At 45.0% G+C, this 15525-nt stretch overlaps 1 protein-coding gene and 1 long non-coding RNA gene across 2 annotated transcripts in view; both read right to left on the bottom strand.

Annotated features, from left to right (window-relative positions):
• The window catches only part of FAM184B (family with sequence similarity 184 member B), a 104418-nt gene that overhangs the window by 70600 nt on the left and 18293 nt on the right, over positions 1–15525 (bottom strand). The window lies entirely within an intron of this gene.
• The window catches only part of LOC115084974, a 31826-nt gene continuing 16596 nt past the window's right edge, over positions 296–15525 (bottom strand). Inside the window, exon 2 of the long non-coding RNA XR_003854684.1 lies at positions 296–1309. This is a non-coding gene — a long non-coding RNA (uncharacterized LOC115084974). The remainder of the gene's footprint in view (positions 1310–15525) is intronic.

The raw sequence follows: 15525 nt of genomic DNA, 5'->3' as shown, positions 1-15525 counted from the left end.
CTTCTTGGCATCAATGAAATTGATGTACTGTGCTGGCTGGAGCACTATCAGATGGTTATCCATCACCTCATTGCCTAAAATTTAACACATACCATGGACTAGCTGTTAACATCATTGCTCATATCCTATTTAAAATGTTTGGATAACAGGTTGCATTCGGGGTTACAGATGAAGGAGATTTGGCTGCTGCAACAGGAGTTGTTATGGGAAATGTGTGTAGAGGATGGGGAGAGATAGAGGACAGAGAGAAAGCAAAGCAGAATGGGACAAAGGAGACACCAAAGAAAACTTCATCATCACTTCAAAAATAATTCCACATTTATTTACACAATGCAAATGCATTTCTCATAGAAAGGTTAACAGAGGATCATTTTTTCTAACATTGTTCTACATCTTACAATATATAAGTTAAAATGGCCTCACTATTTCAATTTCATAATGGCCATTCCATATGTTCTTGCTATGATAATGCAGAAATGCTTCACTGAAGGTGTTCTATGTCTTGCATGAACTCAGTTCCCACAGTCTGCAAGACAGGTGTCATAGCAAAGACAAAGCAGCAGCAGATGATCTGTAATTCCCTCAGGAAGGCATCATGTGGCAACTATGAAGGATGGTCAGGAAGCAGCCTCTTCCCACCAAAGCTTGGACATCCCTCTCTAGCCTTTCCACATCTGCTCCCTGACTCTCTAAGATGACAAATCCTACAAGGCATGAATGGAGTGGATATGGTGGAAGGGGTAGAATAGCTTCGGTGGATGGGGTACACCTGTGAGTACTGTGAGTCACCTGAAATCTATTCACTAGAATATAGCGATGGTCATTGTTATTAAACTGTACACAGCTCATGTTCTGAGACATTTGCCTGAACAGCCATCTATGACTTCTTTGAGCTCACCTATTCTTTCTCTTATTTGTTTTTAATGTGAAGCTCTTTTCTTATACTTATAAGGCTCTCAGATTGAGCACCATAAAGTTTCTACTCAAACACTACGGGTTGCTCAAAGGGGACGCTTGGGCAATGTTGCTATCCTGAGTCAAGGCTCTCAGATTCCTCACAGTCAAAGATACGGATGTGCTGTGGCTGGCAAAGGCACCATCTGATGCCAGTCCTTCTTCTTTCAGATTCTCCTGAGTGGATGTCATGCGAGGGAATGAGTCAGCCATTCACGATACGTGAGGCACAGCCTCCTGGATGAAACCAGTGTCTATCTGCTCTGATTCCTGTCCCTCAGTCGCAGATGTTGGATCTACCAATATGGGTTCTCTGTGTTCAAGAGTTTCTCGGGCTCTTGCAAACCTGCTGGACCTGGAAAAGATACAGAGATGAGTAAGTTGTATTGTTGGAAAATATGCATCCCTTTTGCTTCCACTGGAAAAGTAAGGCTCATCTGGAACTAGGACCATACCCTGCAATTCCCCTGATCTGATATCTTAGTGCCCTGCCAACTACCCAACCTTTCAAAAAGATCAAGTCCTAGATTCCTCCTTCCCCCTTCATCCCCAAATGGTCCTGAATCCACTAGGTCTGTAACATTCTACAGGCTTATTAGCCTGTAAAACAATTTTGCAAAGGAATGCTAGTGGACTCTTGCTGTCTGTTCCTACATTTTCTAGTAATGGAGATGTCACCAGCTTGCCCCTGATGTATTATTGTTGCCATATTCATGGACTCTGAGAGGCCAGTAATAATGTCTGGGTTCAATTTTCTTTCTCCAGCAGCATGAGGCAGATGGAACAGATACAGCCACCTCTTGTCTTTTTCCATTTGACATGGCTCTTGGTGCTTTTTTCAGATGCCTCATTTAATATCCCGATAGTGATGTTTAATGTTTCTTATTGACCTATGGATGACTCCAAGCTGCTGATATCTGAGGCTATTTGTTTCCAAATGTGCTTCTTCGCTACCAAAGGTTTCCTTGGGAAGTGTTTTCTAAAGAACACATTGTAGTTCTCTAGGAATTGTTCCAGAATGCAGACATTTTCTTTGCCAGTAAAGAGCACCATCCTTTTGCATCATTAAACCCAGGCTGCTATAGTGGATGATTCAGCCTCCATTTTCTCCTCATGCATTTTCTTCTCCTCCTCCTCTACAATATCCTCTACCTCCTGGACAAACATAGGAGGCACATGCTTGGTGGAGTCCCTTTCCCTTCTCCTATTACTTCCTTCCCCAGCTGTGCTGTGGTGTTTTCTTCCACCCAGTGCCTAATGGGCCTAACTGGCACAATGTGGGATTGCTCCTGCACTCAACTGGCTTGAGTGCTCTGCCTTCACACCTGCCCCGCTGCTTCTCTCTCCTTCTCTGCCTCCACTTGCACTCCCACTTCTATTGCTTCGACTCTCATCCTAACATGAATACCAGTCTCTCTCTCTTTCCTGCTACACCCACTAACATTTTCACTTCTCATATGCTTCCATGCCCAATCACTTGTCCCCGCTCATGCTCTATCCTCTCAGCAATCATGTTTGCACCCTGTAGTCTTTCAAGAGCCTTATTGTTACTTAAGACTTACAGAAACACACATTCACTCCCTCACCCTCTTACCCACAGATTTGAAAAATTGGCAAACAAATGAAGGGTAAAACATAAAGAAATACAAATACACCACTCAAGCCATGAAGATATCTGTTTTAACATAATTTCAAACTCACACTTGTCCTTAAACTTCCTTTCCTAGGGTCCATGTGCTCTTCCACTGCTACCCTTAGCACTAACAATCATTCAAAAGTGCTGGGCTTTGTTTTATACAGTTTTCTAACAAGGAGGTGAAACAATGAGGAAAAAGGGACTGAGCATGCTCTATTTTTGCCTTGTCTTAGTTTGAGGATTTTTTTTTTTTATTTTATTTTTTTTTTTTTACAAAGGACACAAATAAGGTTAGCTGGCATTCAAATATATCTGAACCAAAAAAATTAATGTATGGGGTATTAGCTGGTATTAGCACCGGTTCTCTTTAATAACCATAGAGCTCCTTTGGTAACCCTAATACAGGTTACTTTATTACAAACAATGTTCCGTTGCCAGGTAGATTTAACAAAATTCAATGACTGGTCATACCATGGCTCACCACTGATAAACTTATAGAGGTCCATCTTCAGAAACATTTAGCCAGATAAATCATAATTTATCTGGCTAAATGTTGATTTTTTAATATTTGGGGCACATATTTGGGGCATTTCTGGGAGATTAGCCTGCTAAGTTATCTGGCTAATTCTGATATTCAGAGATAGCCAGATAGCCAATAAAACTTATTGCTATAAAATACTGCTGTTTTTAAGGGTTTTTAAGAGACTTGCTCATGCATTTCCGCTACTGAAAAAGCTTCACTAGCTTCCTATTTTGTGCTGTCTAAAATTTAAAATCCTGTGTTTTGTTTTTAAGGCTTTATCTAGGGGCCATTCAAGATATCTATGTGATGATGTGATCTCTTGAATCCATATACCAGTTAGTACTTTGCAATAAGAATTTATTGAGGATACTATCACCCTCAGAACTAGGACTAGAAATTATCAAACAGATCTCATTTTCATATAAGTTCCATTATTAGGGAAAGCTTTGCCCTTAGATATTTGGAAAGAAATTAATTATTTGAAGTAAAGGAAAAATGTCAAAACCTGACACTATAGCCAGGCATTTATCATTAGTTTCTCTAAGCTTATTCTGTTTGGATGAGAGTCAACTGCTTCTTGTTGGTTTTCCAATGTTTTTATTCATTACTTCTTATAATATGCCAATGTTTTGTGTTTTATTCTATTGTGGCATGGGTGCCACTAAATGTACACGGGTCCTGTATTTGTATGGGGCTCCATGTTTAAATAGATTTCTAGTACAGGGTTTGAAATTTTAAAAGTGCAAATATGCAGGGTGATCAATTGGGAAGGTTCTGATCTGGACAATCCTGGGGGGAAAAAAGGATGTTTGGTGGAAGAACATTTTAGAGTAGTTCTTCCTCGAAGGGGATGTTCAGAATGTGGTGTTTTTTTTTAATCTAAAGGTTAAATGTTTATCCCATTTCTTGAACTGGGAAAATTCCAGATAGTATTCTAGAACAGCTCCAGGGGAGGGTTGTGTTATGTGTGAGTCCTAAGCATAAAAATAGACCAATGGTTGAAGTTTTATGCCTGGTATAAAAATAGGTTTTTGGCCGGTGAAATTGGCTGGTCACTGAGGAAGGACCAGGGTAATGAGAGTCTCTGGAGGGTCCAGGCCACAAGTGGGAGAAAAGAAACATCTGGTGCTTCACCCAGAATCACCACTAGAAGTGTGACAGAGAAATACAAGTGTGAAAGAAGTAACAATTGGTGGAGTAAACAATCTTCAGTCATGGACTGGTCGGCTGGATCTGGGAATTTCCACAGCAGGAGCGATACAGGGCTTCAAGTCTGGAAAGGACATGGCCTTCCGTCTGGCCAGCTCCCTCCTCCTTGGGTTGAGTTCGCAAGTTCTGGGGGCTGGCAAGACTTCCTGGACTGATGGTGGTTGCTCTGGGCAGGGACTGAATGCAAGGTGAGGACTGAAGACAGGGCTGAACTGGAGGCACAAGGCAGGACCAGAAGGCCAACGAGGCTGCAGAGCAACATAAAAGGGCCAGGGAGGCTGCAGGGCAAGGCAAGAGGGCCAAGGAGGCCACAAAGCAATGCAAGAGGACAAAGGAGGTCACAAGGTAAAGCAAAGCAAGAAGGCCACAGAGGTCACACAGGAGCAAGCATGTAGGCCAATGCAGAGAGTTGATGTGACAATGATGACGCTCCAAGTAGTGGGAGTGGCAGGTTAAATAGAGATGAACTTGCTGAGTCTTGTGTGCATTGAGGCAATGGTTAGAGTGGGTGTGAGCATGACTCAATGAAGACCTCTGCTGGTGGGAGGGCAGCCTAGCAGCTAGGATCATTACAACTTCAGAGAATTCCATCAACTCTCTTGGACTTGAGAAGTACTGCAGAGGTCCAGAATTACTGAACGAAAGAGAAGAGATTTTATGCTTAAAAATGTTTCTGAGGAACTGTGTTGTGGGGTTGGCTGGGCCTAGGGGAGGGGCATTAGCCAGCTATTTCATCACAAGCCTTGAAACTAGCACTGGCTCTAACGGACTGCGGAGTGCACTGTCTCTGGAGCTGCTCCAGAAGGGAAGTGGCTGAAATCCAAACAGCTTGTACAGAGTGAGTAGACAATTGAGACTTTTGTGTTAGAAGGAGACATTTATCCAGGACCCTCCCTTGGATCCAAAATTGAGGCAGAGAGACTGTGAGTAAGGAAGTGAGAAGAGTGGTGTGGATTAGAGAGTGGACTCCTGTAAAGAAATGAGAAAATATAAAATTGTTGAAGATGAACTGGGCCCTGGGTATGAGAAGTAGCCTCTACACAAATCTGATCACAAGGAAGGTGAACTGAACCCAGATTTCCCTATGACTCAGAGAAAAGTCTTCCAGCCCAAGGAATACTGGTGAAAGAGTTAAGAATTTTGGACTGTGATTTATTGCAGTCAGACCAAGGTGGCAAATATGAGAATGGACTATAATTTAATATTACTTCTATGTTTTGAAATAAATTTTTATTATTTTAGAGCACAAGTAATGTTTGGACAGTAGAGTTATGGACTGTGTTTGGAAGTGTCTTCAGCCAGTTTGGCCTTACAGAAGATCCTATCCCCAGCTCACACCTTGAGAGACAATGTACCCCAACCTGGGTGAGTTACCCCAATGCTCCTTGGGCTGGAAAAGTGGCACCTTGGCACAGGGGTTACACTATGTGTCAGTTTAATTATTAGGGATGTGCATTCGTTTCATTCGTTTAATTCGTTTCATACGTTTCCCATTACATGTCAATTAAATGTGCATTCATTTCATATGTTTCATACGTTTCATATTACATGCTTGTATAGGAAACGTATGAAACGTATGAAACGAATGCACATCCCTATTAATTATAATTATTATTATTATACTGTAATGTGTAATACTTATATTAAATAATATAATTTTTTATTTATTACCATTTAAACTATAATATTTATTTATCACTATGTTAAATTGTCATCCAGTTATATTGTTCCATATGTTCTACGGTTCTATGTAAAGCTCCGCTCTCTGTTGGGCAGTTCATTGTTTTTATGTAAACCGGAGTGATTTGTAGTCCCTACAAGAACTTCGGTATATAAAAATTAAAAATAAATAAATAAATAAATGTGAATTCAGTGGTTGCAATTTGTCTTGCAGGAAATGTTCGCTGTATTATTTGTTTTTTTTTAATATTTTTACTTGTTGCCACATTGTAAACTACTTTGATTATTAGAGAAAGGCAAAATAGTAAGATTGTTTATTTTTATTTTATTTTAATCTATGTTTAACTATTGTAGATACATTTTGACACATTCATGAAACAATTTAGTGAATCATCCATTAAATGATGTTTCACAACATTTTCTGAGTGACATAATGGAAAGGTTTGTCTTTTTGCCAATGATACCAAAGCCTGTAACAGGGTGGACAGCCAGGAATGAGTGGAAAACATGAGGAGGTATCTAGCAAAGTTCAAGGAATGGTCTAAGATCTAGCAGCTAAGATTTAACGCTAAAAATGCAGAGTAATGAATTTAAAATGCAAAAACTAAAGGGAAGGGTACAGCTTTGGAGGTGAAATTCTTCTAAGCACAAAGGAAGAGTGGGATCTTAGTGTAATTGTATCTGATGAGCTTAAGGTGGCCAAACAGATGGATAAAATGATGGTAAAAGCCAGAAAGATGCTTGGCTGCACAGAGAGTGGAATGGGCAGCAGAAAAAGGGAGGTGAAATTGCCCCTGTATCAGCCCAGGATCAGAATATTGTGTACAATTCTGGAGACTGCATCTTCAAAAGGATATAAACAGGATGGAGTCAGTCAATGGGGTGGCTACTAAAATGGTCAGTGATTTTTGTTCTAAAGCATATGGGGATAGACTTAAAGATCTAAACATGTTTACCCTAGAAGAAAGGTGAGATAGGGGAAATATGATAAAGACATTCAAATATCTTAAAGGTTTCCATGAACAAGAGGTGAGCCTTTTATAATGGAAAGGAGGCTCTAGAATGAGGGGTCATGAGATGAGGTTGAAAGGAGGTAGACTCAGGATCAAAGTTGTATCTGTGGACTCTTGGGACTCTACCTGCAGGCAGGAGCCCTACAGGTTTTCATTGTTAGCAGGTGGACCCAGCAAAGCAGAGAACAGTCGTGACCTTCACCTATACCAGCCCAAGTTCCTCTCAAGTTAAGCCTTGAATCTTTGGGCCAGCAGGACTTAGGTGGGGTCTCTACTGATGGCAAGACTGTTACTACTGTTGCTGCCCGACGTCTCCACTCTGCCCACCTTACCTTTTTTGCGACTCCTCCCGTGGTTGATGGATGTCTGGCTGCTGCGGCGTTTGCCTGCTGTCCTCTCCGGCGTCTCCAGTCCAGCTTGGGTGCTGCATCCTGTCATGTTGTCCAGGTACCATAGGGTGTGGGCGCCGCGCGGCCCTGCTACTTATTCTCTCTTTGGCGTGAACCTCAGGGGCGTCCCCCTGTGATGACGTCACGCATCCTGGATACAAAAGCCTACACTTTTTGCTAGCTAATTGAGTTAGCAAGGGATCTCCTTACGGATGGGATTCGCTCTCCATACCTAGCTACTCTGCCTCTCCAACTTTTGGACTTTATCCTAACGGGGTACCTGTTCCTCGGGGGCCTCTGTCATTTCTTGCAGGTCGCTATCAGGAACTGGTACTCGCTCCTCGAGGGCCCATGTTCCCTGACTCGCTGCCTGAACCTATCTCTTCTGCTTGGAAGAAACCGCTGCCTACATCATCAGTGAGTTACCAACTTTATTTCCTCAGAGCTGTTCCCTGGAACCAGGTACTTGCTCCTCGAGGGACTGCCTCTATTCCAGCTTCTGTGTTACCTTCTGGGAGAAACCGCTGTGTGAGTAATTTTACCAACAAGGCTCTATACCAGAACTCTGTGTATGCTCCACTGTACTCACTATCTCAGTTTTCTCCACTACAGCACAGCCATAGAGGGAATCGCTGTTCCAGTATCCTGAGGAACCCTAGCCCAGTCGGGCTTCATCTCTACTCACTACTGCCACCTCTGGTGGCTTATCAACTCTGTCTAATAAAAGATATACGGTAACTCTGAGTTGTGTGTCCCAAAGCTGAGCCTGACCTGTGGCCCCTCACGGGACTTCCCCCCGTGGGCGTGGTCAGCTGCCACAGTGTCCAAGAGTCCACCCAAAACCTTACAAACAATAACAAAGACAGAAGGTCCATAGTAGCTACATTCATAGGCAGGTGGCAATCAGGTGTATCCAAGGTCAAGGCAATGGTCAGAAACAGGCAGCGGTTAGGCATATCCAAGGTCCAGGCAATAATCAGAGGCATCAGCAGTCAGGCGTATCCGGAGTCTAGGCCAAGGTCAAGCCAGGTATCTAAGAGAGGAGTAGAGGGATGGATATACAGGGCAGGCAGGCAAGGACAAGAACAAGCAGGCAACATGGATGGAGCAGATGGTGACAGACAGAAGATAAACTGAAAACAGCTGGACAAGGACTGAAGACAAGCTGGACAAAGACTGGAAGAAGGCCAGAAACAAAGGCAGGGAACAGGCACTAGTTGAAGTAGCTGGACCTCTTGTTAATGATATCATCAATAGGGGCCATGGGGACCTTCCCACCACAGTCCCTTTAAAAGAGGCGACATTGGCATGAACAAGTAGCTAGGGAGAAGCGTAGCATGCAAAGGTCAGTGGCGTCCTGCTGCGTGTGTGCTGGCTGCATTTTTGCCGCATCTTGGGGTTAGGATGGCTGGACCGGCTCTGGAGGTGAAAGTGTCAGTTTGTGGGGTAGCCTACAGATCACCAATCATAACAGTACCCTCCTCTTAAGCCCCCCTCCTGAGGCCTCCTTGAGGTACCAATGATAAGAATATAAGATATGCCATACTGGGACAGACCAAGGGTCCATCACGCCCAGCATCCTATTTCCAACAGTGGCCAATCCAAGTCACAAGTAACTGACAAGTACCCAAATAGATCTCAAGCTACTATTGCTTGTTAATAGCAGTTATTGGATTTTTCCTCTAGGAATTTATCTAAGCCTTTTCTAAACCCAGTTACACTAGCTGCAGTAACCACATCCTCTGGCAATGAATTCCAGAGCTTAACTGTGCGCTGAGTGAAAACGAATTTTCTTTGATTTGTTTTAAATGAGCTACTTCCTAACTTCATGGAGTGCCCCCTAGTTCTATTATGTGAGAGAGTAAATAACCAGTTTACATTAACCTGTTCAAGCCCTTTCATGATTTTGTGCCTCTATCATATCCCCCCTCAGTATCCTCTTCTCCAAACTGAACAGCCCTAACTTATTTAGCCTTTCCTCATAGGGGAGTCATTCCATGCCCCTTATTATGGTCGCCCTTCTCTGCACTTTCTCCAGTGCAGCTATATCTTTTTTGAGTTGCAGTGACCAGAATTGCACACAGTATTCAAGGTGCGGTATCACCATGGAGCAATACAGAGGCATTATGACATCCACTGTTTTACTATTCCCTTCCTAAAAATTCTTACCATTCTGTTTGCCTTTTTGGTAAAAGGCCTTTTCACTAGAACTGGGATGCCGGCCTCCTTCGGTTATCTGCAGTTTTCTTGGCTCAGGTGGTGGCTTTCTCAATCAATCAATTTATTTGTTCATATTGTTCATGCACTTCCCGGGATGAAAGCAGAGCCACAGGTGAAGGAACTGTCACAGGTAGTGGTGATGAAGGCAAAGATTGTTTCCCATAACCCAGCTGAAAAAGAGAAGAGCCAAGGATGGCACTGATGTGATTGTTATGGGGAGTCTTGGTCCCTTCTGGACTATATTTGCTGCAAGGGAAAATGCATCTTGCTCCCTTTTCAGATTCTTGATTGGTAGAAATATAAGAAACTGCTGGATTCCTTCACTTCTTATCCTTCTTTTATGTTCTGCCTCAAGTTTGGTACGTAAAACCCATATTTCTTCATCTTTGAAGTTGATAAGTGACTCAAGTCTTTTCTTTGTCAGATTGTTTTCTTCCCTTACATACTTCCAGTTGGATCTCTCATTATCCTGCTGTTTCTGTAAGTGTTCATAGGTTACATTAAAATGTATCTTCTGTCCTCTGGTTTCTGCACCTTTCAGCTTGGAAATATGTGCCATACCACAGGCATTGCCAGAGTTGACTGAGAACGTAACTCAGATTTCGGCTGAATCAAAAGGTTATTTTCCCAGAGGTGCTGCAAAGCAGTCTGAACATCCCTGTTTTCTGATTATGGAGGTGGAAGATCCGGAAAGGCAGAAGCCATGATCACCAGATGAGACGACTCTTCGGGTACTACACAGGAGCCCATACATCCAGATTCCCAGTGAGCGAGCTTCAAAATGGACCAATCAAACTGTGGTTGATTTTGCCACAGAAGGCCTAATATAACATGATTCACTGCTCTGGGAAAGATGTGGAAGCTGATTTTCTCTGTGTAAGGAGCCAGGGAATAAGGTGAGGGGCACGGTGGACCAGGTCACCTGTCCTGGAAAAGGGTCTCCATAGACTGAGGAAAGAACCAGCGGTGGAGTCATCTGGACAGTGGATATTTGTAGTTGACAAGATCCTGCAATATGAAGTTTCCCCCAGAGTCTGAGTCCACCAAGGCCCGGATGGAGAAACATGGGGCCCAGTTCTAGTGTGACTGATAGGAGAAGCTGGGGAGTCAGGGGAGTCAGGGTAGTGTGGCCTAGGGTCATGTGTTCAAGCAACCCTGGACACTGAAATTCCCCAATCTCTTGGGGCACTGAGCCAAGAGTTGACCCTGAGCCGCAAAGTAGAGATAAAGGCATTGTTGCCCGAGTTGGAGCTTCGCTTCGGGGAACAAATAGCCGCAGCCCACTTGCATTGGTTCTTCCAGTGCTGGAAAAGTTGCTGGTGTGGAGATACGTGGAGGTTGGGAAGGATGGTGCCCATGTGATGCTTCTATGTGCTGAGTGGATCTCTCAGGTTCTCTCCTACAGGCGTCACTCTATCTTGCCAGTGAGGTTAATGAGGGCTTCCAACAAGGTGGAAAACTCCCAGGCTGTGAGCTTGTCCTTAATATTCCCATAGAGGACTTCCAGGAATATGGTGATCAAGCTGTCCCGCTGCCAGTTCATTCAAAAACCAAGGTTCTAAATTCCATGGCATACTCAGCCAAGTTGGAGTAAGTCCGAAGCCATCAAGGCTGACCGTCCTGTTTCCTTGAAGGTGGAATGGAATTGTTCTGTAAACTGCTGGAGATCAAGTAGGATAAGGTCCTCTCGTTCCCAAAGGGATGAGGCCTAGGCCAGCACTGCTCTCTCTAGCAACAAGAGAATGTTAGTGGTCTTTGTTTGGTCATTGGGGAACAAAGGAAACTGAAAGTGCATTCCACACTGGTTAAGAAATCCCAAACACTTCTTGGGATCCCCTGCATAGCAGGGTGGTGCTGGCAATTGAGGAACAAGCCAACTGGACATTGGAGGAGGTAGAGGTGCTGCTACAGGTGAAGACAGTGCAGTAGATATGGTCAGGGCATCCAGTCGCATGGCAAGACAGTCTATAACTGGTTCATGAGCTCCAAGGCAGCCTGTTGTTCTTATAGCTTGTGAGCTATGCCAGAGATAGCCTGTAATGAAATCAAGTCCGCCGAGTCCATGGCCTCAGCAACCTGTTGTCACTGTGGACCCTTGGGCCAAAGCAGGATTCACTCTTCCTGCAGGCCCAAGTGGACCCAGATGAAGCAGAAACCATTCGGGACTTTCACCTATACTAGCCTACATTCCTTTGGATGCCAAGGCCAGCAGGACGTAGGTGGGGTCTCTGCTGATGGCAATAGAGAATATCCATAGTAGTTAGGGTTGGAGGCAGGTAATAGGCGTATCTGATGTCCAGGCAAGGCTGAGGCTGGCAGCAGTCAGGCAAGGGTCAGATGCAGGCAGCAGTCAGGTGTATCCAAGGTCCAGGCAATGGTTAGAGGCAAGCAGTAGTCAGGCATATCCAGGGTCCAGGCCAAGGTCAAACCATGTATCTGTTCAAAAGAGAAACAGAGGGACTGACAAGAAGGGCAGACAGGCAAGAACAAGAACAAGTGGGCAACTTGGATGGAGCAGACAGTGACAAGAGAAGACAAACCAAAGACAAGTTGGACAAAGACTGAAAACAAGCTGGTTGAAAACTGGAACAAGCCTGGAAACAAAGGCAGGGATCAGGCGCAGAAGCAACACATGCTCTACTCGAAGTAGCTTGACCTGTTGCTGAGGCAGGTTGTGTTTGGGGAGCTTCCCTTATAAAGGGCAGTTCTCAGGACATCATCAATAGGGACCATGGAAACTTTCCTGCGGTGGTCCCTTTCAGAGAGGTGACATTACCGCGCGCACACCTAGGGAGACACACAGTGTGCAGAAGTCAGTGGCATCCTGTCGCATTTATGCTGGCAGCGTTTTCTCCGCATCTTGGGGTTAGGAAAGATGCACTGGTCCCAAATATGAGAGCAGTGGTTCCTGTGGATAGCCCACAGACTGCCAATCATAACAAGTAAGTCTGCTACTGTTACTTTTTTGCCACTTTTACCCTACAGATCAATTGTTCTCTGCATTGCTAGCCATTCCATCATCTCTGCAATATTCACTCATTAGTTGTATCATACTGCTTATGCACTAACCAACATGCCAGTTAGACTACCATAGCTCTGCAGGTGCCATCTCCATTGATCATGCTGCTTAACTAATTGACATCCTAACATGTTAACTGGATGTTAATATTGCAGCTGTGCAATAAAACTACTGGTTGTGCATTACTAAACTTTAGTCTGATGATCTGCACAGCTTTAATAATTACAAATTAGAAATAACTGTCCTGGTATATAAGTAAGCAGCATGATTCAATGAAATAAGGAGTTTTTTATTTTTATCATATTTAGTACAAATTGTCCAAGAGCCCTTATTTAAGAAGATCTTAACAATATTTTAAAATTGTAGTTCTCTCCGCCCCCCCCCCCCCCCCGAACTATATGGGTTGTTGGAGAAAACTGGAATCCTAGCAGGTTGCAATACCTTTTCTTATACCAACACAAGCCGTTAAGCCCGTTAAAACGGGCTACATCCCTCTGTCTCTCACCTCCCCCTCATTCTCTCTCCCCTCACTCTTCACCACCCCCTACCTCCCTCCCTCTCACCCACTCAGTCCCTCCCTCCCACTCAGTCTCCCTCTCTCCCTCCCTCTCACTCACACTCAGTCCCACTCCCTCCCCCTCTCCCTCAGTCCCACTCCCTCCCCCTCAGTCCCACTCCCTCCCCCTCAGTCCCAGTCCCACTCCCTCTCTCTCAGTCCCCACTCCCTCCCTCCCTCTCTCAGTCCCACTCCCTCCCTCTCTCCGTCCCACTCCCTCCCTCCCTCTCTCTCTCTCCCCCCCTCACTCAGTCCCCCCTCTCACTCAGTCCCACTCCCTCCCTCCCTCTCACTCAGTCCCACTCCCTCTCTCTCCTCCCCTCTCACTCAGTCCCTCCCTCTCTCTGTCAGTCCCTCCCTCTCTCTCTCCTCCCTCGCTGCCGCCGCCGCTGCCACCCACCGCCGCCGCCGCTACCACCGGACGCCGCCGCTGCTGCCACTCAACGCCGCCGCCGCTGCCTCCCGACGTTGCCGCTGCCACTGGACGCCGCTGCCACTGGACGCCGCCATTTTTTTTTTCTTTTTTTCTGGCTCAGACCGACGTGCTCGCTCGCACATGCGCGGTAGAGCTGGTCTCTACTGCGCATTTGCGGCACGTCGGTCATCCTTCGTTTATTAGGTAGGATTCTTATTCCAACATAAGAACAATCACAACATACTCCTGGGGGGATTCTGTGCAAAACAAATTTTAAAGTCTGCAAAATTGTGCAAACTTTATATTGGTCAAAATAACACAATATACATATAAGTCTTTAAGTAATTAATTCAAAATGTAATACAGAAAAAATTATTACTTAAAGATGCAGTTTTAAATATTTTGAACAGACATTCCCTAAAAGTTCACTGTAAGAGTGTCCCTTCCACCTTCTCTCCCTAATCCCCTGGCCAGTCTCCTTTCAATTTGCCCTTTCAGGCCCCAACTCCTCCACCTATCACTGTCTCTCCCCTCCCCCTCTAGGCTCAATTCTTTCCATTCTATCTCCACTCCCAGAGTTTGACCCCTCTCTCAGTACTGCTCATCACATAGGCTCCCTCTGCCCTCTCTCTCTCTCTCGCACACATACACAGGTTCCATCTCTCTCTCTTGCACATACACACATCCCCTCATAAAGGCTCCCTCTCTCTTTTGCACACACACCCTTTTCTCTCTCACACATACACCCTCACACATGCTACCTATGTCTCTGTCTTACACACCTCTGCACACTGGCTTCCTCTCTTGCTCACCCCTCACCCACATATAGGCTCCTTCTCTCTCTCTCACACACTCACATCCCTTCACATAGGCTCTCTTTCTTATACATACACACCCTCATATAGCCTCCCTCTCTCACAAACAAGCACCCTTATATACACACAATCCCTTTTTCCACACACGAGCTCCCAATCTCTCACACATATACACTCCTTCACAATCTCCTCACATAGGCTCCCTTTCTCTGGCACCCACACCAACTCGCCCTCCACATGCTTTCTCTCTCTCTCTCTCTCACTGGCTTGCAGTCTTACACACACTCACACACACACAGACTCACTCTCACCGGGGCCTGCTCCATCTTCGCCGCGAGCGGGATGGCCTCTGCTCGTGGCGAAGATGGAATAGGCCCTAACGTGGCACGAGCGGAGCTTGTCCTACTCGCAGCAAAGATGAAGCAGGCCCAGGCGTTCTGCAGGTGGGACAGCCTCCGCTCGCAGCACGCTGGGGCCTACTCTATCTTTTCTGCGAGCAGGATGGCCTCCACTCCCGACACGCTAGGGTCTGCCAAATTCTGTTCATATTCTGCACTCCACAGTAGAGCAGAATTCTCTTGAGGACTAAATGTTATAGCACATGAACTTTAAAGACCACATTGAAAAAGGGACCTATGTGGTCTCCAAATATCATGCACTACAAATTTTTGGTTGCTATTATGTTAGTCTAAAAATAAGGCATTGCAACCTACAAATGTTCCAGACAAAGGGATGGTAACTTTCCATGCGGCACACATTGACACGTGCATTGGCACATGCCCAGGGATGCGGCAATTTTATAATTTGCGTGCACATGTGCCCACATGTTACAAAATAGCCTAGGTGCATGCACACATGTGCATAATTTTTAGCTTATGCACACCCAGCCTCGCATCTTGGGTTTCTGCCGTGAAAGTCGGACAATTTTAAAATGGGTGTGCATCTACGCCATGACCAGTTTCAACAGTTCGCTCACCAGTTCTCCTAGCATAGAGCTAGCTCCTGCAACACCCCCCCACCCCCGGTTGAAAAGCCTACACTTCCCCCCAATTACTCCAGACCCTTTAAACTCCTCAGGGATGGTTAGTTTTTTAAA

This window comes from Rhinatrema bivittatum, chromosome 1 (assembly GCF_901001135.1).
Source record: "Rhinatrema bivittatum chromosome 1, aRhiBiv1.1, whole genome shotgun sequence".
NCBI classification, from domain to species: Eukaryota; Metazoa; Chordata; class Amphibia; order Gymnophiona; family Rhinatrematidae; genus Rhinatrema; species Rhinatrema bivittatum.
This window is presented reverse-complemented; position numbering and strand designations above follow the sequence as displayed.